General features: G+C 45.3%; 1 protein-coding gene across 9 annotated transcripts in view; it reads left to right on the forward strand.

Annotated features, from left to right (window-relative positions):
- ZFHX3 (zinc finger homeobox 3) overlaps positions 1–26,593 on the forward strand; it is a 623,242-nt gene that overhangs the window by 258,940 nt on the left and 337,709 nt on the right. The window contains exon 1 of one of the 9 annotated variants that reach the window (XM_083851820.1): positions 12,079–12,266. The exons of the other annotated variants lie outside the window; for them this stretch is intronic. The gene's annotated coding sequence lies outside the window, so the exon portion shown is untranslated. Of the gene's footprint in view, positions 1–12,078; positions 12,267–26,593 lie in introns of those variants that run through there. 9 annotated transcript variants of the gene reach the window in all.

Below are 26,593 nucleotides of genomic sequence, written 5' to 3' on the forward strand. Positions count from 1 at the left end.
AAATGTTTTTTTTAATATTTTTAAATTTGAGCAAGTTATGATTAGAAAATACATTAGTGAAAAAAAATGTTTCTTTTATTAAAAGCTTTTAAGGCTTGACTGAAAATACAAATCATACCTGAATAATCTGGATTATACCGATATTCTTCAGTTGTGTCACTTCTTATTGGCTATTAGGTTAAAAGAAAATCTCAGCAGTTTAATTTTTTTATTGATACAGTACTTAATATTACAATATTTTAAAATACTCATTCGGCTGTTGTAAAATTGCTTTTTATATGAGCATGTTTATGTGTGTAAATATACATATGTGCTTATATGCTATATATAAAAAAATGAAATTTTTAGGCTGAAGTTTCTTTCCAGTGGAGCTTTTTAAGGATCCGTCAGTTTTCCAGTTGTGTGGACTGTTTAAAATTCTATATCATCTTCTGTTTTAATGCAATATCAGTTAATTCTCTGGAGGAAAAGAGATAAGGTGTTAAAATTGGGATAAAAGCTTCCAAATGCTGGGAAATTTGTTCTGTCAAACCCAGGGCCCCTTTTACTGGCAGAAACTTAGGAAAGTAAATAGTGGAAAGCTCACATGTAACGAAAGATTTAAATATAATTCCCTCAAATAGTATAAATGCAATTAGCAACACTTTCTCTGAAAACAGATGAGGTTGAATTTCTTATTAATTTTTTATATTTGATTGATGAATGCAAAATCAATACTTTGAAAGTTGATTCTTTTCCCCGAGAATTGTTCTCCTGATGGAGAAGGGCAGTTGATTTTATTCTTTTCCTTTTTTTTTTGACTGTTTTTAAAAGCGTGGCATAAAACAAGCCGTTCGTAGGAACTGCCTTCCGAGCGCTGTAACCAGGTTGCGGTTAATTACGTACCATCCCCTTCGTTCTAGGGGGATATCAAGATCTTTGGTTTTTTTCTCCTAGAAGGTGATTAAGAAATGGGTTTCCAAATGTCCCGCTGGTGGAGAGGGCGCCTAGAGGGAAGCGGGGAAGGCAGACCCCGCGAAGGACAGGCTTTCCCCCGGCCTTCCCCAGTGCCGCCGCGGTCCCCCCGCGTTGTGTCGCCCTTGGCGGCGCGGTGGCGGTGGCCGTGGTGTCTGTCTGTCCGTCAGCCTGCGGCGCCCGCGGGCGGCCCGAGCACGCTGACAGCACCGGCACATCCACCAGCACTGTCCGGCCTGTCCTGTCAGGTTTATCGTCCACTCCATCAAAGGGTCTAATGGTCAGCAGAGAGGGCTAAATGTGTCCCCCGTGACCTGACATTAACAGAGTGGACTTGTTTAAGCGTTACCGAGGGTGTCTCGGAATGATTCGGACGCCAATACCCGTTTCCCTCAATGAGCAGTCATTTGGCTCATGACTCAATACCGCTTCCCCTGACATGGCCGAGCCCCGAGCGCTCCTGAGGGAGCTGCCCTCACCTCGCAGCCGGCCGAGGGAAGGGCCGATCAATGCCCTCTGACAACTCGGGAAACAATCGCCTCGCCCCCCGTCTGACCAGCTCCCGAGTGATGGAGATAAATGGTTTCGTCCGGACGGAGGGGCTGCTGCCGACGGAGGGCGAGGCGAGGAAGCTCTCGGGGTCCTGCGGAGCCCCGCGAGGCCGCTTTTTGCCCATCGCCTTCCGGGAAAGTTGGGCTTGTGGAGCAAGTGCAGCGCTAGGTTAATCCGGATTAAATGATTTGGAGCCGCATTCGCTGCGGTGCCTTTTTATCCCCGGCCATGCCACCGTGTGCGGAAGCATCTGTTAATATAAATGGGGTTTTGTTGTTCTGGAGAATAATGGCATTTTTATGGCCACGTCGGTGCTGCAAAGCCAAACAGCAAGAAACTCCCTACAGTCAAAAGAGCATTTGAAATAGTAAAAAGAGTTCGTTGGGAATTTTGTGATTTGAATTTATAAGAAGTCTTTCCAAATTGTAGTTTCTAGCAATACAAGAATATCTCATTTCATTAGCGGTTTCTCCTTTAGACGTTTATCTGAAGGACCAACTAAAGAAACAGCAATACTGTACTGCCTGAAATTAGTGAAATGTATAAAAATGTACGTGCGAAGCTTTTGGTAGCTCTTGCACAGTGTTTTTCCTTTTCATCTTAAATATATCGTTTCTTCGCTGAATGATTTTAATGTGTTTTGTGCTGAAAAATAAGAAGAGATTTTCTGTATACTAAATTGTTACCTGAAAATATTGAAAATATTATTTTTTTCCTAATTGAAGCAAACATGCTGCACATAAGTATTTTAGGGAAATAATTTTGGATTAAAATACACTTGCTTAATTTTTTTTAATCTTGTTTAATTTTTAAACTTTAAAAAAAAATCAATTTCTTCACATACTTTACAGAAAACACTAAAATACTTTTTAACATGTAAGTAAGGAAAAAAACATCTGACTGGGCTTGTTCCTACTGTATTGAAAGATAGCAAGGGACTTTCTGAATCTGTCTTCTTTTTTCAAGGCAAGCTAAGGATGGAAATTGCAAGGGAAAATGAGCCAAATAATATGATTTTTGATGGGTGTTTGTAGTTTGTCAAAGCTTTTTGTCATTCAGATGACTAATTTGTATAAATAAGTCTGAAAACACATCGTATTAACATAATTATTTACATAGAATATCTTTATTTTTCTGCTTTTATTAACAATTTTGTTGTTTACAGATTCAAATGCACTATAGTAAATACTTTGTACATATGTATATGTTTCTGAGTGTTGCCTCAGAAATGTTTGATAGTATCGGTTTCCTAAAGATTATGTTTATAAAATGCACATAGTTGTGTGAATTATTTATAACAAACGAATGAAAAAGAGATCATGCTTTATATAACACTAACAACAGATTCACTTTTTCTTTGGCAACACAAATATTTATTATATTATTGTACTTAAAAAAGGCTAAGCTTCTAAAGTGTCAAAAGTCAAGCTTAACAAATTTAAAAGCAATGAAATGAAAACCCAGTTAGGCACAAAGGATCTTTTCTGAATTTACTGAAAGGCAGTTGCAGGAGCTAAAGAGGACAAGATCTGTGCCTCCAGTATCCTGTTTATTAGGTCTAATGATCATCTTCAAAGGAATATCACAGTTATGTGGCATTTAAGGTTTTAAAAGAATTCTACAAATGTTAGTGTTTTGAGCCAATAAGCATATGTAGTATTTATCTGCAAAAAATAATCTGGTACTCTGTATGCTGTGTATACAGTATGTAGCATCAATATTCAGTACAAGAACAGATATGCAAAGCGTACGTATGTGCAAGTGTGTATTTGTGGGGGGGAAAAAAAGGAAAATGTGAGAAATGCATATTCAGCAAAAATGATTCAGTACCAGATCTGTTATATTTTTTAAATTCTCTTTTCCACATTCAAAAGCTCTTCCACTTACGTTTTGCTGTGCAAGATTTACAGACAGGTGCTGGTGGTGTTTTGAAAGGCAGCGTTAGTAATTATTCACCCTGTCCGAGGAAGGCAGGGACCTGGACGAACACACACAAACTCGTTTTCTTTCCGTTTTAGGGTGTGTTTGAAAATAGCATGTCGTGTAATCTTGAGCATCTGTGGACGGCAGTAGAAATTCAGGATGGAGTACAGAACTATCAGGCAGCAATTAGAGAACAGAGAAGGTGATTCCCTTCTGTAAGGTGTGAAATTTGCTTCTGCAAGCATTTTGGAGCCAACCAGTCATTTATAAAACATAAAATTAAAATCACTTTTTTTTTTTTTTTAATTAAAACTATATTTCAAATTAACCAGCTATGTTTTCCCTAAGTTTTACAGAAGGGAACCATGTTACAGGGTTTCAAATGAAGTCACAAAACTGAGAGCAAATCTGAAAAATCCCAATTCAGAAAAAAGCTGCTCTTCGTTTTGGGAGTGCTAAAGAAATAAATCCTGAGGAAGCAACGTATTAAGAGAAAAGGAGTAAAAAGGAAAACAGGAATTTTGTATTAAAAAAATGAAGCAACCTAGAATCATGATCTGAGCTTGTCCTGTCATTTGTTTTTCCAAAGGAAATTTCCCTCTCCTTTGAAAAAATTAATTTGGGGCAAAAATCTTGAATTTCAAATGTAAAAACAATATGCTGCAGAGGGGAAGGTACGTGAGGCCAGAGAATTGTGGCAAATAACCTGCCAACTAGGTAGCTCCGTTATTACCCAGCAAGCACATCTCTTAACAAAATAGTTAGGCTGTGTTTGTACAATGCTGATATTTTAAACAGAAAATAAGTGCTTTTCCAGCTGAATGTTCCGCTTTGGAGAAGTTAGGTGTGTTTTATTATCAACCGCAGTCATATTCTGCCTCCTGCCTTAACAATGGGGACAGGGTAGGGGGTGGGCTGGAGGGGCCAGGAATGACAGAATGAGAGAGGGACACACAATAGGATGACCGTGACTTTGAACAAATAAATAAAACATGCGAATCTCATTCTCTGCTCTCCCTTGCCCCCGCCCCCACCCTCCCCGTCCAACTGTGATTACATTTGCTGTGGTCATTTCCCAAATGTCTGCCTGATAAAAAAGCACCCATAGCCTTTCTCACACCGTAGCTTAAAGCAAGGACCCTTCCTGTGGCTAGCAATCTGCAACCCTGCCAATCACACGCACTCGCACAGACATGCATGCCGTTTTCATTAGCAGAAATGCTTCACATTTGATTGTGGCCCCAAAAAAATAATCTGTAACTCCGACTCGGCCCACTTAATAAACAACCGCTCCCCTCGCCTCTGACTGTGCAGCTGTAATGGGGTTTCCTGACCCCCCCACCATACCCACCCACCCCGCTCCCTGCAAACAGGGGGTGTGCGGGCAGAAAGAATACATTTTAATAAGCCTGGAAAGGAGAAAAATGAGTTTGCTCTACAGTTCTGTTCTTTAGGAACAGAAAAAGGTGAGCATGTTGCAGGGCAGGGAGGGGAAATTTAATATTGAGAGAGATAATGGCAACTATGTTAATATCCGGAATTTTCAATGTACCATAAGTACATTTTGTTTTTCCTTTTAGCACGATTTATAATTAAAGATTTTAATCTGGCTTCACATTGAGTTAATAAGCCCTTTGATTGATTAGGATTCATAAAATTGCCATTTCCCGCTGATGCTTTGTGTTTCTGGGGATGTTCTTTTGAAAAGCTGGGTTAAGGTGAATAGGAAGCAGCCATTGTTTAGGCTGAGCTGTGCCAATTCTGGGAACTCGGGACTGCTTTATTCAGAGTTTGTCCCCAGCAATATCTTGTTGTTCAGCCAAATTAATGCAGATAGAATCTGCTGAGCTACATTTTAGCAATTTTTAGGGAAAACTTTTTTTTTTTTTTTTAATTTCAGCAGGTGTTCGCACAATCACTGCCTTTCTTTACTGACCTGGTCTTGAAGAAAACATGTTGGGTTTAGGAGAACGCTAACTGCTGTTTTGAACAGAAAAGGCAGAAGCATTAGAAAACAAATATATCTGAATAACCAGAACCCTGATGTCTAGGCTCTCACGTCCTTTAAAATTCAGTTTACAATTCTGTGCCCTGACGGTGTCACCTCCTTTGTTATTAGGGGCCAGCGTTGCAGCAGTCCCCTAGTAAAGGCACTTATTGCAGACGTAAATAGTATCAAAGGAAGAGACCGCTTTGCCGTTCTTTGATCATGTTCTACGTATCTTATTTAATTTTTTTTTCCAAGTAAATTCTGATAAATCCTAAAGTCTGAATGGAAAACGTGAGAGAGGAAGCTCGTGATTTCTGAGCATCTTGTCAAGTGGAGGCAGGCTGCTTTCTCCCACTGGATCGTGTGTGTGCGTGCATGCGCGTGTGTGTGTGTTAGAGGGAAAAAAATCTTTTTTCTTTATTTTTAGCCAGGGTAAAAGTGACCCTCTTTAGCCCCAGAGGGGCCTCACTGTGTGGATTGAATCAGAGCAAATTCCCTTTGTGTCTTCTGCTCCGAGGGGACATGCTATTGTTGAGCGCGGGGCCTCTTGTAACACCAAGTAGTGCAGGACTGTGAGCAAATCCTTTCCAGATAATACTCGAGTTGTTTCACAATCGATACTCGCTCCCCTCCCCCATCATTCACCCCAATTTACTTGGCACAACTATCATTTCCTGATCCTTTTATTACCATTCAGACATTCTACAAATGCAAACATTTAGGACACAAGAAAGAGCTGGGTGAGGCGAGGGCAGTTTTGGCAGGCGCGGAGAGCACGGCGGCCGAGCCAGCTCGCCTTCTGAATGGGAGCGCAGATGCCTGGCTGGGGTAAGCAGCAAGCTTTATGTGTCAGCACTTCCAGGGGTTTAATTGGCTTAATTTTTCTTTGTGTAAGTACCTATTTCCTATTTCTGTTTTACACAAAAATATTGTAAATACGGTTGTAGTCTTCCCCCGTTAGTTTTCCAGCAGCCTCTGAGGGTTGTGTTGTTTTCAGATATCTGGCGCCGGCACAGACTGACAGTGATGAAAAGATGAAAACCTCGCAATAACACAGGGTTTTGCTTACAAATTGACAAAAACGTCCCTGCCAATCCCCAGTAATTCCCCGCATCTCCGTGACTGACCTCCTGCGTCCCGCACCTGAGGCGCTGATTGGCGGAGTTGCAGCGCGGGCAGCGGAGAGCATCCACCCCGCGGGAGGGAAACGAGACGGAGCCGAGCACCGCCACAAAAACCGCGTGCCTCCCTAATTAATAATTTTGTGCAGCTCAGCGGATGAGGTGGGGTAATTACGGAATTAATACCCATTTAAAACAAAGTCCATTTTTCCTCGAGCAGGTCACAGGCAATGACGAGCAGCGCGGGGACAATTCCCGGCGCAGTGTTTCACATCAGCTGAAGGTACCTTCGGATGAATGTCAGCGCCTCTCTACCTCAGTGCCGGCCGATCGATGCTTCATTAGGCCGAATTGTCTTTTGCCCATGCAACCTTGAAAGCAGTCCCTTTAATTACCTGTGAGGAAGCCGGGACCCTTCTCTCCCTCTCCCCAGCCTCTCCCCGTTCTCCCCGCTCCCTGCCGGCTGTGGCGGCGAGGCCGGCTGCGCGGGGTCACGCACCGCCATTCAGCGCCCGCCGCCAGCGCCGCGGGACGGGGGCACGGGGGGGGCCGGGCGAGAGGCCGGGGGTCAAGTGTGGACTGCGGGGCTCAGCGGCTGGGCCTCCGCCACCGCCCCGTGCTGCCGAAGCAGCACTGACCGAGGCCTGGCGGGGGCTGTGGTGGCGGTGGGTGTCCCTGTCCCCGTCCCCCCGCACGCGGGGCCGGCGTGCAGCCAGGTGCAGACCCTGCGGTGCGAGGGCAGGGGCTGGGGCCCAGTGCGCGGGGCAAAGGGAGTGCGTACGTGGTGCTGTTCGTGGTGCGTCGCTAGCAGTTCAGACAGATTTTAACTTCGAGTGATAATCTGATCACCCGGAGGGGTAGGTTTCTCTTTGGCAGCCAGGTGTTTTACCTATTCGGTTATGATGGAAAATATTACCATGAAGTAACAAACCTTCACACAGAAATCTTAATCATAGGGATGTTGGTCTAAAACCCCCTTGAAAACACGGACCCCTTCTGCTGTCCCAAGCTGTCTTTATTGGTAACCTCATGATTTAAGATAATTTCAGTTTTGGGACTCTGCCCGTAGACCTCAGGGCACAGTTGTTAATAATGGAAAGCTTATTTGACTGCATTATTTTTCTCCTGCTGCATTTCTTATCTGGTCCATTGTTAAGTTTTTATAATATGATATGCTATTTCTTTGTTTCCCATTTTAGAAGAACGCAGAACAAAATGAAAACCGTTGAAGCTATTGCAAATCTGATATAAAAGGGTGGAGGAATTACAGATGAATGAAAAGTTGTTTCTTAGGGGTTCTTAGGCAACTTTAAAAATTCACATGGTATTTTCATTTTAAAATACAAAGGGTTTTTTTGACTAGTCTCTGGTGCTGAAAAATGAGATGTCTTCCAGCGCTCCATCTCTCCCCAGTTAAGAGCCATTCCCTTCGAGTCTTTGCATACAAACCCCACCAAATTTAAGTCACTGCAACAGACAGGTGTCTGCCAGTCTCATCTGCTATTTAAAAACGAGCGAACTTATTAAAAGCATCTCTCCCAAATCTCACTCCCAATATACGGAGCAAGACACTACACATCACCCACACACTGCAGCAGAGCACAATAAAAACTGCATCGGGATGTACCAGAACACAGCATCTTACGCTACAGTGATGAGCCAGAGATATTAGACCTCACTAAATCCCATCATTTGAAAGTGATCAGTGGAGCCGTATTCTGTATTCACTGCCAGGGCTTTATCTCACTAAGAGAGCTGTGATGTCACCACATTAAGCTAAAATAATGGCTGAACATGAGACCAAGAGAGACGGGGTGGGGGGAAGCTCGAGCTGGGGGGAGAGGGAGAAATAGCAGGCATATTGCAACTCCTGTGTGTGGATCACACAGCCAGATTGTGAGCAGTCCCTGCGCTCAAAGTGTCTTCTGAGCAGAAAAGGGAGAGGGAGAGAGAGGGAGCCAGAAGCCAGCCTTCAGTCCCTACCACTGAGAGCTCTCGTGCATACACTCGGCCAGGGTGTCAGAGGGCGTGTGAGTGCATTTTTCATTTCTTAGCCTTTATACGGTCTGCCAGATAAACAGGGTTCTGTCTGTATTTACATGTATTTGACTAACTGTTCTGTGTATTTTTGTACTGTATGTGAGCAGGCATTAACACATAAACTCACAGGCACTTAAATAGATGTAACGTAAATCCTCCTCTAATACACGGGGGACACATTAAAAATAGGATGAGATTCAGCTTTTCACACGAGCTGCCTACCTGACAGTGCCCTGCGATATTTCCACCCTGCTCCTAAATGTGCAGGAACGGGATGCTACCGGGAGGGAAGGGCTGGGAGGGGAGGGGAGGAATCTTTCTTTCCTGGCATCTCTAATTCACGTTGGCCTTTGCTTCGTGTCACGTCAGAGAGTATTGCTTGTGATAATAACGATACTGAAAGGACACCATTCGAATGGCGACTTCCCCCCTCTCTTGCAGAGGCTCGCACAGAGCGCACCCGTAGATCTTCAGCATACAGGCACCTGATAAATTTTGCCAAACCAGTTCTGTTGCGTTCGGCTGTACAGTATTATGTGTGCCTGTGGAATCGCTGTGTGTGCAGCACGCCTGCTTGCAGTGCGTTTTGTGGCTGTACAGCGAGCACATGGTCTGTGCATGGTATGTGTGAACCACATATGTGTGCCCGTGCACAAGTACGTGCCGTATTTAGTGTCTGTATAGTGCTGACTGCTCTGCCTTTGCCGTAACTCATTCTAGATCCAGGTCGATCTCAGAGTTTGAGGAGAGTAAGTGTGAAAGAACGGGGCTAGATTTGACAACAATGTTCCAGCAGGACAGAGGAAGCGCCTGCATTGCAGCCTTACCTATGGGTTAAGGGGCAGAAAGGGAAAAAGTTATTGTCCTTGGAAATGTGGCCTATGTGAGGATGGTCGAAATAAAGCAGGAAATAAAGCACTGATGGAAGTCTTTGGCTGGGAAACAGAACGAGAGGCAAGAGGAGCCACGCAGACTTCCCCCGTTAGCCTGTAGATAAGAGGATGTCTGTCCTGTTGCTTCCAGAAGCCTCTCCAGCCATATGAAACTTATCCCTGCAACAGAATTCTCTTCTCTAGCCCTCCCTCAATCATTCACACATGTACCTAGCTAAAGAAAATGGGATTTAGCCCCACTTCTTCCCACTAGATTTCCAAGCTAGTGGAGTACATGAACAGGCGTCTTCCTTGGAAGGGCACAAAATGGAGTAATTTTGAAACAGACAAGTATCAAACTCAGTATTATCAGCTCAAAGTAATAAAACCCCACGTAATAAAAAGGGGTTGGGGCTGATATAGTGTTCATACACAATGTATGTTTTCACAGGGACAGTAACCATAGAGATAGAAGGCTGGAGAATGAGGTGATGGCCAAGTCTTCACGTTTCTGGTAAACCAAGGCTATTTAAAGGAAATAGCAATAATTTTTAGAGGCAAATTGCTAGTGGTCACTCTTGGGAAGAACAGCAGAGTGAAGGGCTGGAGAGCGCGCGGGTGTCCGTCAGCCCGCGGTTCTCCCTCCCGTGGGCACGGTGCGAAGGCTGCCCTGCGTACTTGTGCACGCGGAAGGCTCACGGGTACAGTGAACAGCATGCACCTGCCTGCATCTGCGTGTTGGCACGTGCTGTTGGTGGGACGTGTAAGCCCTGCTGGAGCAGCTGCCCTGGGGATGCGGAGGCGCTGGCGGGGCGATGCGGGTCGGGGTTGGTGTTTGCGTGCCCCGTGCTCAGCTCTCACGGGGGTGCGAGGCTCGTGAGCGCTGGCTGGTGCTCACCAGTGCTACGAGAAGCATCCTGCTTGGCCGAGTTTCCTGCTGTTAGTAGCCACGTCTCTTTCCTGCCTGTATTGACTGCTGCGACGACTTGTGACGGAGCAGGCGTAAGCGCGGCCTGGCTGCGGCACGCCGTGGCTGTGCGGCAGCACCGAGGTCAGGCAGGCCGCTCGGGCCGCCACCGCCGCCTTTTGCTGCCTCTGCTACCGAGGACACCTGCGAAAGCTCCTGCTTCTGATATCGTGACCTGGGGCATTGCTCGCGTGCTGCCTTGCGGTTTATGGCTTTAAAGACACAGATGGGGAAAGGACAGAGGGGGTTGGCCTCGGGCGCTGGGCCCGGTGCAAAGCCAGAGGCCCGGTGGGTGGGAGAAGGGGGTGCCGGGAAGGGCTCACAGAGTGGACTCTTGTAGTGAAACGGGGTACCAATAATTATTATTTATTCATGATAGAATTGTTAGGCATAATGTGTTTATTTTTTTAACACTAATAATACTAATTATTTATAATTAAAATAAACCTGTTAACTGAGTCCTGTTGTGCATGCACAGCAACATACACAGCTGAACATGGTGTACACATTTTATAGTTATGCACGCTTGCTTAACTGTAAGAGCACTCATATTTAGTTCTTTGGTCATCTCTTCCCCTCTCCCCCTGTGTACATGCTTATGTACGTGTGCTTACCTCTCCTGGTATTACACCGTGTTGATGCTATTCACTTACAATAACACTTGCTGTTTTCCACCTTCGTTCCTCTTCTTGTTTCAGAGGTGCCCTAAGAACTGAGCCCTCCCCCAGACTCTGTTTGTATCTTCCTAAAATTATACGCCCCTTGGCCTGCTTGGCTGTGAATTTGTAGCCCGTCTGCAGTTGCTAATGCTGTGCTGTAAGACCATCTCCGGCTGGTGCAGCTGGTTCAGGACAAGTGCAAATTTGTTTGGATTTTTGCAGGCAATCTGGGAAGCTATAGGGACTCTCACTTAGCTGTGCTGCGTACGGACTGATGCTGTGAGCGTTATGATGAGGAACCTGGCAAATACTACCTGTAGCCAACAAGCAGCCTAGGCTTTTATCCGTGGAGAGAATTAGCATGGAAAAATATAAATACAATTATGGAACAGGAATTCTTTGTTGGGGAGAGTATTCTGCTAGGGCTGCTGTAAAATACTCCCCATTTCCAACAAACCTTCCTTTTGTGCTTTTAAAATTTCTTGTTACTGGTTTTGTCAGAGGGAAGACGATCAGTCTGAATTATGTTGCTAGAAAAAATGTTCAAACTTTGGTTTGGATGCAAAAATAAATAATTTCTGAGTCTAATTGACCACATCCAACATGAGTTAATATTTGACTGTTTGGATAAATTCCATCTTCCAGGTTTTGGTGCTTTTCTGTTTAAGCTTCAGACAGAAATTCTGGGGGAATTTTAAAATTGTCTTGGAACCCTTGCTGGTAGATTATAAGAAGCAGGTACCGGGGAAAAAAGATTGCGGGCAGAGCAATGAGCTTTTCTCTTTCTGCTTTCCTTTTTAGTTATGTAGTGAGAAGAAAGCAACGGTAATGAGCGCAATTATGCCAGTGACACCCTAAAAAACCAGCTGTAACTCATATTTAACTCTTAGACTTCTTTATGATTACTTTTTGTTGTAACATGCAGAGATTAGAAAACGGGGGTTCTGGAAAAATTAGCAAGTCCAATTTCAGAGGGTTAATAAGGATCATTAATTTTCAGTGATTACTGCAGAGCGTGCTCACCTGTGCCTGTAGCTGTGCTGTTTGGCTGCCTCGGGTCCTCGCAGAGCCTCGTGTGCAGGGACCTGCTGGTGCGAGGGGGGAGCCAGGAGGGGAGCCTGCTGCGGGCGCTGCCAGGAGGCTGCCGGGGAAGTTCCCCGGCGTGGCTGCGTGGCTCTGGGCGTGCAGGTGAGTGCTGGGGTGGGCTGCTTGAGCCTCGGGCTCTGCTGCGAGGTAGAGGAGTGGATTGTGTGACTGAGAACTTGGCTGTGACTGGGCTGGCAAGTGAACGCGGTGAGGTAAAACGCAGGTAGGCACGCGGTTTCTACTACTGCACTTGAGCAGTCAGAGGGCATTGTGATATTGTGGTCTCAACAAAAAGCTCAGTATCAAGAACACTTGAATGAAATTTAGCAAAACTGGTGAGGTGACTTCATTTAGCTCATCTGAAGCTGTGAGTCCCAAAGATCTGGGAAAATTAGGTCTTTCTTGTTCAGGTAAATCCTGAGGACGTTGTCTTCATTTAAAGTATTTTTATCCTAACTCCAAAACATCAGGCAGACCTGTTAGCAGAAGCTGAGTTTGGAGAGAATTAAGCAGAATTCCTCTTTCCGTGTGAACAGATAAACCAGGCGTAGTTTAATGTGTCGTAGTCTGGAGCGAGCAGACTGATTTCTAGATTTTTGGGAGGAAACCTGAGTTTGAGGTGATGTCCAAAGACATTTTCTCCAAATAATAAGTATAAATAGTCCTGGGCTGCATCTTTGCTGACAGTGCATCTCTCTTGGTTTAATAGCATCAAATCAGTTCAGCACGGCGCAGCAGGCTTGATATCCCCAGACCAATTGCGACTGGTGTGTACAGTGCTGTGTGTCATGGGCGCATTAATCAGCGGGTGGATTACTGCTTTAGAAAGTCTGACCTTCTCTCAAGTCCTCGGGAGCCCAGTTATTGCTCACAAACAAGAGAGGCAGAGGCAGGAGCACTGTAAACATGCAAAAGTACAAGTGCATGGTCAGGGAGCAATGAAACCCTGTGAAACCGCAGATGGGGAAGGAGCCGGCAGGACGCACCACCAGGGAAGCAAAATGGCAGAAATTCATCTAGTTTGCTCTGAGAATAAGCAGGATTATAAAACGTGGAGGGGAACTGAAGAAATGGTAGTGGAAGGATCGCAGGCTGTGTGGGCAGCAGTACTATTTACAGCCTTTCCTTAGAGGGGCATCATGGTAGAGTGGCTAGGTCACAGCTGCAGCCATCAGAGGGGCCCTTATTTCTTAAATATAAAGCTTGTATAGCTGGGTGGCTGTGTGGCCCTAATTTATTGTTGTTAGCATTGTTTGTTATTTGCTTATGGTTGGCAAGCCAGTTAATCTTCGGTTTTCTATTTCTCCTTCTGTAATACGGCAAAATATTTGTCTATTTTTACAGAATGTCTAAAAACAGCCTCAGAGAAATGTGATAAATGCTCGGAATGGTTTTATTTCTTTTATTACAGAAAACATAAATGCCAAGAAGTGAGGTTGCATGGCAGTATAGTACAGTCTCTGCATGGTGTGCTCTTTGACGCGGGATGGGATGGGATGGGATGGGATGGGATGGGATGGGATGGGATGGGATGGGCGTCTCTCCTCCGCGCTGGTACTTGCAACAGGAAGGGGACCTGAGCGTGTAGCAGCAGGGGTGAGGGTGAGATGGCGTTCAGAAAGAGCAGTTCAGGCAGATGCAGAGCTGCTCTCTTCTTCTCCAGTTGTTCTACTCAAAAACTCTCCCAAAACATAAAAGGCTTAGGATGCTCAAGCTTCCCAGCTGGCTGTGAGGACGGCAGCTGGAGGCTCCGTCCACCCAGACACTTCTACCTGTGTCTGTTCTGGTTCTGGCGCTGCGATACCCCAACGCGCCCTTCCTACGGGTGATGCCCCCAGAAGCCTGCGGGTCAGGAGGCACCTTGCAGGGTGTCAGTCCCTGGTGCTGGGCCAGTGTCACCTGCACCCCCTGGGAACCGCGGCACGCTGCCTAACGAAGGGCCTTGGCAGCCGGTGTAGACTCGAAACAGGTGAAAGCCCTTACCAGCTCAGCTGGCACAGCTCAAAAACTCTGCGAAGGTCTGTTCACCTGGGGGTTGCTATTCATGATGAGCATTGTGGATGCAGAAAAAATAACTGAATTATCGGAAGGGATTCTTGTTTGTGTGTCTTAATTCAAATTCATGTTTGCGTGTGTGCAATATACTGCTTAGTCCTTTTGTTCCTCTTAAAAGGCAATGGCTAAGAGAGATGGTCATCTGATGAAGACCCAAACAGACATTTTGTGGTAACTGAATCACATTTCCAGCGTTGTTAGCAGCAGCTGGTTTCAGTGTTTGGGGAGTTTTTAATGCTTCTAGTGTTTTATTAAGCTGTTTAAAGGTGATAGCCCATTCTGCTGGCAGATCCCACGGAAAGTCCCCTCTCTGGTTGGCTGAAGTGTCTGAAAGCCAACACGGTTTCATTGAGGGGACTTTTTTTAATTTGGGACAAGGCAAGAGATGTAGTCAGGAGTACTTGGCTGGTAGTTAACCCACAACGGTGACATTCATTTTTCAGAAAAATGTTCAACTTGCAAAACAAGCTCCGAAGGGCTGGTTTTGTTTGGTTTTGAACAGGATTGGATTGTCAAAAGTTTCCGTGATGGACCAGTGCATGCTCTAGTATTTGCTCTAGGTCTCTCTTAACTGCCTGGCACAAACGTGTTCTGTAGACCACGGGATGTTCCTTTTCCTTATTTTTTTTCTTTGCTCTTGAGACGCACAATTAATTGTGAATAGCATTCTTTTGTCGTTCCATACGATGTAAGACAATGAACTAGGGGAAGGGGGAAGAAAAGCATAAAACAAAGGAGCAAGAGCCCAAGTCATTCAACCAAGGAAAGAAACATCTTTTATGTATCCTACTCGTGAGTTCCTGTAAGGGTAAAGAACAGGGTGGTGATTTTTAGAGTTTTGGGAGATGCAGCAAACATCAAGGTTTGAGTTTGGCCCCTCCTTACAAAGCACCGTTTATTTTTCAGCGCTTCTGTCTAATTAATATAAGGCCTGCTCAGGCACAGCAGCCCTCATTGGACGTGTCACTCGTTAATCATGCGACCCTCCTAGCCTTGGGTAATGACCTTGAAAGAATATATCAGCCCATGATGGCGGGAGTGAGGAATTAAATTGTTTCTCTGAGTGCTTATGGTCATTGCTGACAATTTATATGACACAGCTGCCCTAAGCTGTCCGTGCTGGCCATCCTGGGGTAATCATTTTCCCAGCCAGGAAGGGATTGCTGGCCAGGCAGCAAGTCGCCCAAGCTGCCTCGTGTCTTGGCTTTATTTCGGGGTTTGTTCCTTTGTTTGAGAAGGAGGGCTGTGCAACCAGGAAACCTTGTTAAGGTTACCGAGATCGAAAATCCCTTTGCTTAAGGCTTTCTCTCTGGGTATGTTTGACTTTGCCGTAACGCTGAGAGTGACATTAGTTTGATCATTGCGAATATTTTCAAAACTGACAAGGCTGAGCAGGGCCCCAAGTCGTGAATCAAGGTCCCTCTCAGGAGAGGCTTTCCTGAGCTCTGGAAGATCTGCAAAATTGGTAGGACAGCTTGAATAGGAGTGATATGTAGGTAAAGAGCAGCTACAAACGTGTGCTTACGGATGCAAAATTAGACAGGATCTTTAATTATCGTACCCCACCTGATACTTGGGGTGTGTTCATGAAAATTAAGAAGTAAATGTTAAGATATATATTCACATAAATGTTTATTGGTTAATATCTGTATTTTTCTATTTTCCTAAGTGTTAAATGTACTTGGGTAGGTATTTATTATTTGTAGATAATGAGTAAATGGCATTCTCAGTTGTTATATATTGGTATCTGCTTTTAGACTAATGAAATAATTTGTTACAGTTATTCAATCATATTATTTATAGAAAACATGTAGCTGAGGATCTAAACATCAGATTGTTCTGCTATTGCCATATGGACCGCTTTTATCTAAACATAAACAGTTGATAATTATCACTGGAACTATTGGCTAAAATCGCAAAACAGACCAAGAACAAATAACAATCTCTGTCTTCATTAACATTTTAAAAATGAAGTAGATGTACTTGTTTATGCCTTCAGTAAATTTAGCTCTTGTCTTTACAGAACTGTAAATGAACCAGAACATTTGTTTTGTATAATCTAAAAAATATTTTATATGCATATTTCTATTCATGATCTCAATCTGCTGCATTTGAAAACCCCGGTGTGGCAATATGCGTGGCTGTGCGTGTGCCTACATGCGTGCGGTGTCGCTGCACGGGACAACTTGGGTATATGTGCACAAGGCAGGAGCTCTGGCTCTGCACCGGACTCGTCCTGGTTTTCGTGGTCCAGTTACTCTCGTGTCCGTGTGCAGAGCTGCGTACAGGTGTCGGGCACTCACTGGGTGGGCTCTCTGAACGAGCCGGGGCGATTTCAGGGCGTTTGTGCTTCTGCCCAGAAGAATTCCTCGAGCGTTCCGCTACAAAAAGCGCTGTGCCGCTTTCTGTCAGCCTGTGCTGTGCTCTGGAGAGAGTGCTTCTCAGTGCTCCAAGTGGTAGACAACATTTTAATCTGTTCTCTCTTACCCGAATATTTCACCATTGGAGTTTCATTGCCATTTGAGCAGGTCTACTAGATACCAAGTATACTGATCTGTAAGATGCTGGCATAAAGCGCGTTTATTCATGTATTAATTGCTTCAGTCTTAATTTCCTTTAAAAAGCTTGTCTTTTTCGTTGGGTCTAGTGACTTATTATTCCTTTATTTTCCAATTTGTTCCAATATCTCTTCTCTAGCACCTCAGTGTATCAATAGATCACAGCAAAGGATGTGCTAGCTGTCACCTTGGCTTCTATGTATTTTGAATACTTTACGAAAAATTATGCAAGTCAGCAGCAGCTACATAAAACTTGTCTGTAAAATAAAGGCAAAAACAGACAACAGAAGTGGACACTGGGAGAAACTCTTCATGTGGGCACATCCTTTTTAATACAATGGTAAAGCAGAGAATAAGGGGTGTAGATTTCTTTTTTAGTCATGTCAATGACTTACTGCATTGGAAGGGACAAAGTAATTCGTGTTGCTGTTCTCACTTTAGTGTTTAGGCTTGGATTTAAGAAATGACGGAAGGTTACTATCAGCACTACAACTGCTGTTAGCACATACTTGGTTTGGTTGCGTTTTTCACTTCCCGAACGTAGGAGCACCCCGTGCCATCCCCTGCCTGCGGCGGTTCCTGCACTCACAGGTCCCCGCCGTGGGGGTGACGCCCGGGCTGCAGCACAGTCGGACTCGGGAGCTTTGCTCTGCGCTGTGGCACGCAACGATTACACGGCCGTGGTCTCTTTCCAGTAACGTTTGTTCACCTTAAATACCTGAATATTGGTTTTTAGTGTTTTTATTGTGTATGTCTCCAGCAAGCGGGGTCTGTAGCACGCTCGCAGGAAGGCAGAGCCACGGGTGACGCGTACTGAATCCACAAACGATGGATGCTCTCTGACGGGCAGGTCTGGTCTCGCTCTGTTCCCTCCGAGCACCGCTGCCGGGTCTCGTGGGCAGGAGGGCGAGGCGCGGGTGGGAGCTGCCCTTGCTTCCCGCAGGGCCGGGTGTGGGCCTGCAGCGAGGCCAGGCCGCGGCAGGGCTGCGCTGCTCGGGCCGCTTGCTGGGAGCCGCAGCCTCGTCCGGCTCGCCCCTACGGTGCTCCAGGTCTGTTGCGCCTTACCCTGCGCGATGCCACCTTGGCTGGGCGATGGCGCGCCTCTTCCGTATGAGAAGAGAGCCCTGAGCACGCCGCAGCTCAGCCGTCCTGCGAGATGCTACAATTCCGTATTCAAATTCTTTTTTTAATCGGCTGAGGAGAAAGCAAGCGCACTGCAGGCACTGTTCCCCACGCTACGCTCGCCACAGTGACGTCAGCCTTCTCCGTGCGGCAGGGATATTTTAAATTTGTTTATCTGGATGATATCAGGTGGTTTGGTTGCTGGCACTCCCCATTAGCATGGCAGAGCAGCAAATATGTACATATATATTTATATTTAGCATTTTTTTTCTGGTATGTTCAGCTGAAAAGGCTTGGCTTGATTAATATTTTCCGCTGTCCGGTAACCATGGCAATGGGGTCAGCAGATATAATACTTAATTTAATCTTCCAACTGCCTCAGTGTGCATCACCAGTGTCCCGAATAATAGAAAGCCTTTTGCTTCTCTCTCTCCCTTCCTCCCTCCTTCCCTCCCCTCCCTCTCTTTCTCCCTCTCGTTTTCTTGCTTCATACATTATTATCTTTGCCAGTGGCTCCCTCATATGACCCAAAAGGAATAAACTGAAGCTTTTTCATTCAATGTATATAGCTTAAAAAAAAAAAAAAAAAAGGCACACAAATTCTGCCCCCCTCCCCACCCAGGCAGATCCCCACCGTCTACCAGTTAGTCCCCCCTCCCCGCCGCTCTCCGGCAGCCAATCTCCACCGCATGACAGGGGACGTGGGAAGACTCGGAGCGCTCGTAGCAGCACCGAAACGTTTATGAGACGCTCTCCAGCCAAATGAGCCCGAGCGGATTTTCCTCCCGCTGCAAAGCCCAGGCGATTGGCTAGCCGGGACTGGATGGCCTGTTTTGTTCTCCAGGTGGGTTAAGTACCTTGCTTTGTCTTCGTTTGGCCCAGTTCCCCTGTTTATCTGTTTATTTTTACGCTGTCTTTCTGCTTGATTTTTAATTTTTGTATCACAGCTGCCTTTTTTCACAACAAACACCTGCAATCTTGGGTTGGTTCTGGGGGAAGAGATCACCTGTGTACGTGCCCCCAAGCGGAGCGAGCCGTAATGAAGGAAGGAGGAGAGCATTTGCTTGCTCGGGGACTTCGTGTGAGTTTTGTGCTGGGACTGATGGGGCTAACCTGGTGCAGGTCAGGCTCGACCTCCCCTCTTCCAGCTGCCCCAGCATCCACATCTCCAGTGAAAAGAGCAGAACGTTGTCAGGGCTTAGAGAGACATTGCTGTGGAGATGGAAAGGACATGGGAGGAAGGGACCCTTGGAACCTCATCACTAGGAGTCCATAAGCAATTCTTCCTTTTTTGTTGTTTGTCCACATACAGTTTAACCCATCTCTGAAATCAATTGAAGAATATATGTATATATTTTTTTTTAATTCAGGAGACAGAATGATTTCCGCCACAGAATAGGTAAACGAGTGAATTTTTCCTTTCCCAAGTCAGGCAGAATGAGTTTGTATGTTTGCAGCCGCCTCCAACACCCCTTCCTCAGTCAGAAGGCTGGAGAGAGGCCGCCGAGGTCTCCGCAGAGTTTTCACTCTGACTTGCTCGCTGCAGTTTGTCAAAGCACGTCAGACAGGTTGTTTTGACTTGGTTCCTGCCCAGGTGCTGAGTGATGGCTGGAAGGGCTAAAATTTTGAAAGAACTGAAGCTCGTCCCATCAGCCCAGATCTGAGCCACTGGTTTGTCAAAATATTTGGTCGCAGGCAGTAATTACTTGGAGGACATTAAATTCCTTCCCATTTCTGGAGCATGCCCATCACTTTTCCTTAAGCACAGTATCACAACTGTGGTAAAAGCACACGGGTGTAAACAGATCTAAAGCTGTCAGAAACAAAACCCAAGAATTTCACTAAGAAATGGCCCAGATAGGTTCATTTGCCTATGTACATGCATGCAGAAAAATTGATCGGTCCTCTCTGATGGTTGTGTAAAGTACCAAATGTTTTTTAATTGGGTAGCACATTTCCTTTAATTTTTGTATATAGCTTTTTTTTTTTAATTATTTTTCCTTTTCAAGACAGTCTTTTTCAGTCCTTCTGTCTCCTGAAATGAATCTTGCCCATGATTCTGGAAGGAAGGCAGGCCTGAATTGGGAAAACTGATGCAACGTTCCCAAGGGGGAACGGGGAGGCAGGAAGGGCCCCTGGTGGGCGGGCAGGTCCCGCTCAGAGACTGCTCCCTGGGTGCCATGGGCACACTGTGGCCACCCAAACTAACACTGTGTTCACAAGTGTGTGCGTTTGGGATTACAGCCACGAGCAGGGAGTTGGAATTGCATTTGTCTGTGCTTGAGACTACACACGCGTTCAAAAAATCAAACCAGAAAACTTGGGAAGCGTTTAGAGCCATGCAGTCGGGAGCAGGACTTGTAGATGCTTCTCTTTGTTCGGGAATGATATAGCTTTTCCGTTCTGTGGTTGTGTGTCCTGGAGAAAACCCGAGTGTGGCTAAAACACGTGAAACAGTGAATTTGTACGTGTTTAAATAATTAATGAGATTAATTATCTTAAAGTTTTGTTGTTCCCTAAAAATGCACAGCCTGTCTGTTTTCTGTCTGCGTAGCAGAGGGAAAGGAACCTCTGAAATGAAATGGCTGGGCAACACGGAGCTTTACGGAGGGACGCTGGCGGTGGCAAGCCAGCAGGTCCTGCGCAGGCTGCTCTGGGTGCCCCAGGGGCCAGTGTGAGCCTGCCACTGGGCAGCGTCTGCTGCCGCAGAGCTCCTGCGCGCCCAGGCTCCTTCGCTTTCCTGTGTGGTTGTAATGATGGGCTCCAGGTTTGACTGTGCAAATACTTGCCAGTTTTTGCAGTAATGACATCTCAATTTTCGTTGTTTATCTAGATCTAGGGTATCCCATATATCCCACTTCTACTTCCATCTTATGTCTTAAAAAAAATAAATAAAAAAATGCCGTTAGTACATGTACAGATGTCTGCATAGTCTTCATGAAGAAGATTGAGATAGATCTTCAGATTTTAATTCACATAATTTCAGTGTTACTGTTCAATGATTTCCTTATTTTAACATATATTTAAAGTGTTTTATAAAGTAGCTTTTTGGCTCATAAAACTGATGTGTAACCAGCAGTAAATCCAACTTGGATTTAACTTTAAAATTAAATCAGACTTTCCAAATTTTTTTTAAATGCTTCTAAAACTATTTTTTGATTATAAAAAGTTCTTAGTCTTAATGTTTGTTTTTTTTTTTTCTGGAATATCGGTAACAGAGGGAAAATACCACATCCCCTGGTAATACAGACTTTTCTTTTTACTGGTCAAAATTTCGGCTCTCAGTCACAGTGACAGAGACTTGACTGTTAGATCTCACTGGTGTGAAGCTGACTGCTAGCCTTGCCCCCTAAACAAGTCTGCATGTTAAATGCATTTTACCACATGCTCTTGCATCTAATCACTTGGATATCACTATCACATATACTACAAGTATATAAATATAATTGCTCTCACTCTCATTCATATTTATGCCATAGCATTAAGATATTATATGCACTAATCTCTGAAGATATAGGAGAAAAATGTGGAAAACAAATAAGCATTCCTTCAGATTTACAGGATGGCTGCCAATCACTTACTATTTGATCTAAAAAGAACAACAAAAATGAATATAAAAATAAAAGCTAGCCCCAAAAGCAATAACAAACATAATGCATACTATATGTTAATATGCCTGCAAAAACTGATAGTTTTAAAAATGTATTTACCATAAACAAATACTCTCACAACCTTCTCTTGAATAAACATCTCTTTCCTTCTCTCCCCTTCCTCTTCTGTGATCCTGCTTACAGTCTCGTCTTATTAAGTCTGAATTCATCTCCCACTGAAATCAATGGGAGTTTCAGAAGAAGCAAGGTCAGTAAACTATTTATGGAAGAGACTTTCTTGTACGTGTTTGTAGAAGTACTGAACCCACCTACTTTTCAGTGCAGGTGGTGTGGTTAGAACTGGAGGGTTTGCCTGCTTTTGAGCTACTCTGAAAGGCTCCGGCTTGCAGGTGGGTGTTGGAGTCATCGCCTTGGCTCTCCCGAGGAAGACCCTCGGCGGTTACCGGCGCTCTCTGTGGACAGAATGCCTTGTTCTGCACGGCTGTCGGGCTGGGTTGGTGCAGCTCCACTGTGGTCCGAGTGCAGCACTGTACCTCAAAATTTAGAGGCTGTGGGACTTGCATAAATCAGTGATGTGTGCTCGCTGCCTGGCGGTCTGCAAGTGCTAAGCTAACATAGAGCATCATACTTGGAAATGTTCCGAAAGCCTTATTCTAGATGCATGCAATGTGGACATGAGAGATGGTGGCAAATAACTGCAAAATGGCCAACTAACAACTGATGACAAGTTTAAGAAAGAAAACGTTCTCATAGCATATTTAGAGACTCAATAATAAAAAATGTTTAATCAGTTTCAAACTGTATCTTCACCTACTGATAACTTCTGCCTCCATTTGGCCACGTGCTGTTCAGGATCCTGTCCCAGAAGGTAACGCGTTCCTGAGTAACACTTGAGTGCTGATATTCCCTGCCTTTGCCCTGCTGGAATTTGTCACCCTGGAGCAATGGGCGCTGAGCTCCATAGGCTTCCAGAGAACACCTGCCCCAGGGGCCTGGGAGTTCTGCCCTGGAGCAGAACTTGTGAGCCTGGTGAGAGGCCACGTCCAGGGACAGGAGACACGCGTGTCAGCACTGGTTGCGAAGGTGGTCGTTCAGATGACTGCTTTGCTGTGTAGCTTCCGCGCGCTGACCAGCAGAAGCTGAGTATCAGGCACATTTGCAGAAATCTTCAGAAAACCTGTATTCGTGTATTCTGGTTCTCAGAAGGTGGCACGCGAAATCTAGTGGGAGTTAATGGGCAGAGAGGCACGCCGGTCGTTGGCTTCACCCAGGGCGTCAGCGGGAGCCTGTGTATGCTGCAAGGGTGGTGGACTTTTTTCTCTAGGTTATTTTATTTCTATGAGCTGCTAACTCGGTTCTTTGTAGACACGTGCATCGTCTTTGCTTGAAGGTGTTTCTTAGAGATGTGGTACATGACAAAGAGTTGGATCATAATTCCTCTATAGTGCCATAGACATTTGTGCAGTCGTACAGGGAAATTACACGCGTAAGGAAGCTCTGTGTTGAGCACAACATGGGTTTGGTGCATTTGTAATTCAGTAGCAACCCAAGGCCTCGCTGAGGTCAGCTCATTTCGTTGTGTACTTCACAAACGCAAAGTTAATTCTTGCTTTATGTTCTATTTAGGACCAAAAAGAAAAATATTAAAGATAGAAAAGTTGTTATTGTAAGGAAGTTTAATGCAATCTTATTTATTGATTATAGTTTTCCTCATCAGTTGTACTTTGAACCAGCAACTTTTGTGTCACACTACCTGTGTCCCGATTTTATTTTAATAACCATAATTCAGTTTCATATAACATCTACCTTTTTCTAATGTTTGGTTATACGTCAGTGGGTTTGTTTGTTTCTCGTTTGTTGGCTTTTTTTGGTGTGTGTTCTGGTTATTTTTTTGGTTCCAGTTCAGTTTAGTGCCTTTGTTTTTTTCTAGTTTGTGGCCTGTATGCACCATTTGGAGCCCAGGGAGTGAGCAAACAAAGGAGGGAAGGATGAAGATTGCGTAAAATGAAATAAAAGCACACGTGTGTGTGTGTGTGTGTAAATGAGTATGTGAGAGCTGCATTTAATGGTGCCAAGGCAGAGGGAGCTGTAGAGATCAGGTGGGGCGGCAGAGCTCTGTATCGGGAGGCTCGGTGACAGAAGCCGATACTTAATGAGTACGATACCTGATGAGTGGGTGCTGCCTGTCTGCCGTCTCCCCTGGGCTGTGCGCTTCCGCGAAGCTTGGTCCTTTTAAAAGCGGCACTCCTCCCGTGTCCGTGTGCTGCTTTTTCAGCCACATCTCCATTAACCGAGAGAACCCTTGGAGGCAGCCCCTCCATCCTTTAGACATTTGCTTTACGTAAACCAGCTAGCAAACCGCTCTGTTAGTATTGATGTAGACATTACCACAAATCGCCACTTAGGGACCTGAAAGAATTGACTAACTGGTTTCAGATCCAATACACATAACTTGATCAGACGCAAACTTTAAGTACACTTGCAGGCGTGCCAACTGCACCTCCAGGGGAAGTGACTCTTCTGCCGGCTATTTAAAGAGGCCCTGAGGGGAAACCATGAAAAAATAAAGATCTGGGGTTAAGATTTACTACAGTGGTTTTAAGATGAAGAGTTAGTCTGAGTATGAAAAATTAAAACTCTACTGTTCTACATGGGGAGTGCTTTATTTATTTATTTATTTATTTATTTTTCTGTGAATCGGGTAAAATCCCAACTGGCGAGCCTTGCAGCGAGGCTGGTGAGAAGTGCCGGCAGTGACCGGCGGTGGTCCCTCAGATCCCGGCTTCTGGAGGGCTGAGGCCCCGTGCAGCTGAAGGTTTAGGTGCAGCGATGGTGCTGCAAGCGTTAGCAGGTCTCTGGGGGAATTTCCCCTTCTCCAATTTGAACCAGATCATTGGAAATGAATCTCTGCACAGAATCATTCTGGTTTGGGCATTCCCCACCAAGTAAAGGCAGCGCTTCATTATAAAGCAGCTTGATCTTCTGCTAGCTCGCATGGCAGAAACTTGCCAATAGCAATTGTGTTTTTCTAGCTTCTCTAGTTAGGCTCTATCATGCCGTATATTTTGCCTCTGAGTGAGTGGTCCCAAATTTCTCGAGTTATTTCAAGCAGCCCTGATACATGGCCTGCCTTATGGTGAAGGAATTCACCGTCTGCCTGTGTCCCCGGACATCAGGGAGTGCTCCCCACGGCATGGATGGGGGAAGCTGGCAGCACCGGAGGCGCTCAAGTAGTCTTGGGATCTTTGGCTCCTTTCTGCACTGGATCAAGCTCTCAATGTTATCTGCACAGGCCATTTATTTCCTGAATAAGAAGCTTGCTCCTTGTTCTTGTTTGTGCAAAACCTGAATTTGGCTAAAGCGTGCCATAGTTTCACACTGAATTAGTAAGGGAGTGCGTGCAATTGAGTGGAAAAAAATATCGGAAAATCTTGTACACTAATTAGTGCCAACAAAAGACCTTTTCCTGTGTTGGATATCTATTCTAGGAGATAATAGTCAATGATTTGAACATTACTATGTGCCATGTTTTCTTCACACCCTGGTTTTCCACGGGAAGGAAATGTGGGTGGATGGGCCCTACCAGGAGCACACCTCTGAGCAGCTGTCCAAGATGGACAACGCGGAGATCAGGATTATGCAAGCCTTGTCAGGGCAGTTCAGATGCAAACGAAGAAATTAAGGGTTCTTAAAGTGAAATTTATACAGTAGTAGTTAATTCAATCTAAAACACGTCTTTAAAATCGCCAGTTAATCCCTTAGGCATTTAATTTCCTGTCAGAAAAATTCCTCAGGTGCCTAAAGTTTGGTGGGTTTGTTGGTAGTAGAAGTGCAATAGTTGTGCTGCCGCCAAGTAAATTCCTACCTGTTTCACAAAAAGCCATGTCAGGGTCCACAAATTAGACATTCCCAATTTGCATTCCAAAGGTCTCACCCGTCAGGCAGATCCTGGATGTGTCTGCCACGTTGCTGGATTACCCAGTGCCCTCAGTGGAACAGACGTTGCTTCTTTCATCCAAATCTGGGAACAAAGGTGTTGGGAGCAGTGCTCCCGGCAGGTGGGAGCACTACCTGGAGGTGTTGCCGTCTGCCTGGCGCGTTCATGCCTTCGCTTGGGGCTGGGCCTGTCTTCAGATTTTCTCTTTATTTCTTTATTTCAAGGGGTGTATGCCTTGATTCAGCTTTATATTTAAAAAACAAAAAAAAATTAATTCTGGGAATGGTTCAGTGCTATAGCAGACAAAGGCACTCCACAGCCTGAAGTCGGATCCATCAGGCGCTCCCAGCGGGTACCTCTGTGGCCAACACATCTGCGTGCATCACACTGCGTTAGCAGGAAAACGGCGCAGCGTGGCAGGAAAAGGGTGGATAAAATTCAAAACAGGAGTTAGGCCTAAAATTGGCCCTCTAGGAAAAAGCGGTAGTAAGCCCTTGTAGATGGCACTGTTCGGCCCTGGGGTGGCACCTTGCTTTAACTTCTGTGCTGAACCGAAAGGAACCCAGGCGGTAGCTGTTAGTCCTGCTGAGGAGACAACCACAAAGGTTAGAGGAGGCAGTCCAGAAGCAGCCGAGGCTGTTTCCTACAGTCCATTGTCCCGGTGGTTTTGGGGGGCCGGGTGCAGGGCTCCCGGGGCGTTACCTGTGCCTAGCCCATGGGTCTGTTCCTGGTGCTGCTCGCGCTGCGAGCTCGCCTGGTCCCAGTCCATGAGCACAGCAAACCCTGCTCTCAGGGACGGGCTAGGCACGCGTTTAATGTCTTTGACTGATGGCTTCACAGCTGAGAGTTCCACTTGAATGTGGCAGCTGTGAGTTTTTCAGGAGATCATAACAATCAAACAGTGTTCTGCATGCTGGAATTCAGAAGGATGGAATGATCAAAGAAGGTGGGAAGAGTGAAAGACAAATTCAAATCATTAGTGGAAAATGTAGCCTCTTGCGCAGCGAAGTTGGGTGATTCATAGAACAAATCTGTATTTAGCTGCGTGAATCAAAGTTAGGGAGAAAAAACTTCGCTGGCACTCTGCGTGCTATTTTGTCCTGTGTAAATAGCAGCGCTCGCTGAGTTCCTTCCTTCCTAGCTCTG

This window comes from Anser anser (assembly GCF_964211835.1).
Source record: "Anser anser genome assembly, chromosome: 11".
NCBI classification, from domain to species: Eukaryota; Metazoa; Chordata; class Aves; order Anseriformes; family Anatidae; genus Anser; species Anser anser.